The sequence below is a fragment of the Lactuca virosa genome, chromosome 4, assembly GCF_052849685.1.
Source record: "Lactuca virosa cultivar CGN04683 chromosome 4, Lactuca_virosa_CGN04683_v6, whole genome shotgun sequence".
NCBI lineage: Eukaryota > Viridiplantae > Streptophyta > Magnoliopsida > Asterales > Asteraceae > Lactuca > Lactuca virosa.
In genome coordinates this window covers 502,769,982-502,771,706 of record NC_136429.1, presented here as the reverse complement: position 1 = coordinate 502,771,706, position 1,725 = coordinate 502,769,982, and the positions used below count along the sequence as shown (strand labels likewise).

The 1,725-nt window shown below is 32.2% G+C and overlaps 1 long non-coding RNA gene across 1 annotated transcript; it reads left to right on the top strand.

Moving 5' to 3' along the window:
* Nucleotides 1-754: 754 nt before the first annotated feature.
* Nucleotides 755-1,202, top strand: LOC145169501 (uncharacterized). Its single transcript, XR_013742534.1, has 3 exons — nt 755-847; nt 978-1,040; nt 1,165-1,202. It is a non-coding gene; the product is annotated as an uncharacterized LOC145169501 (long non-coding RNA).
* Nucleotides 1,203-1,725: the final 523 nt, after the last annotated feature.

The following is a 1,725-nucleotide window of genomic DNA, read 5'->3' as shown; positions in this document are numbered from 1 at the left end:
TAAGAATTAACTCTTCATTTCTATTTCATTATCTACACTATCTGTTTCGATGAAAAATTAGGGTTTTCTTTTCGTTAGGGTTTTTTTCCGAAGAAAATTTGGACCATCTAGTGATGCAAATCTTCACTTTGATTTCCCTTATATTGATCCTTTTCTTGTCACAAGCTTTATTTATTTATGTTTCAAATATTATGGGTATGGTGATTGTGGCCATATATTCATTGGTGTTTAAGGTTTACATTCATTGATGCAGGTGCTAATGTCAAAAGTGGTGAATCTTATAAAGTGAATCTTAGAGGGCGTTATTTGATTATCTTACAAGTATGTATAACTTTTGGAAAAGGGATATGATATTTTTCTACATTTACAACTACCAATTCAACTAGCTAAATTTTTTGTTTTTTGTTTACTCAGGCTGTGATAGCAGAATTTAAAGGGGATCCACAAGAGTGTGTTGAGTTGGACATTACTGTAGATCACAAAAAAAATCCAATAGCAAAACTTTACCCATCTAAGCGACGCCAAAAACCACTGGAGTGGGTGTTTGACAAAAATTTCACCATTTCTCACAATTTGAGCAATGGAATTGTTAGTTTCTACGGAAGCACAACTAGAGAACGTTTATATGACCCTGGATATCCTTCTTTTAAATGTTTTACTAACTTAGAATATCTTAGTTTATATTATTTTAATATTGAAGTTTGGTGTTATGTTAATTGTTTTACTCCTTGATCAGTTTGTTTGTGTGTTGTGTGTGATCACTGTCTATGAACTTAATGGAGATGTAGATTCATATTTAGATTTGGATTCATTGTTCGAGGCGGTGTACATAATGGCACAACTGAATGTTAGTTTTGACATTTATAATTCAGAGAGAATTTTGTGAATGATATTTTCGTTTTACCTTGGTTTATATATGTATATGTTAAAACAACGTACATGTAATGATTTTATTATGTGAATTTATTTATTGACAGGAAGCACGAAACAAGGAGGAAGAAACAATGTTCGAGGAGGTCGATGAAGATACACAACAGGATGTTAGTTTTGACATTTATAATTCGGAGAGAATTTGTGAATGATAGTTACGTTTTACCTTGGTTTATATATGTATATAACAACATACACGTAATGATTTTATAATGTGAATTTATATATTGACAGGAAGCACGAAACGAGGAGGAATAAACAAGTCATCCGATACAAGGTATTGTTTTGTTTTCTGTTAAAAGTCTTCATATATGTATGAATCTAAAACCTGATTTGAGAATTGACGAATATGCCCTTAAACCTAAAACCTTGAATTGACGAATAGAGTGCATGGACATTGTGAAAAGTTTCCCGGGTTTTGAAGAAGGTTCATCGGAATATTTGGAAGCACAATATGTCTTCCAAGACGAGTCAGCTCGTGAGACCTTTATGGTTCCAGAGGCTCAAGAAACAAAGATGGCGTTTCTAAAGATACTATATGAATGCTCATGTTGTCTGGTGTGAAGAAACTCAAAACATGTTTGCTCAATTCTGCATCCCACACTTTGTAGTGGATAAATATGGAATAAATGATGAGAATATATAGGAAGACAACATAAACAAATATCTGAAAGCTCTGCAGCATATTCATCTCAGCAAATGTAAAATCCATATTTGCAATCTCTTGAACTTGTTTAATTATCCAATTTTGTTGCAGTAACTTTAGATATTGATATACAACATATCTGCATATTT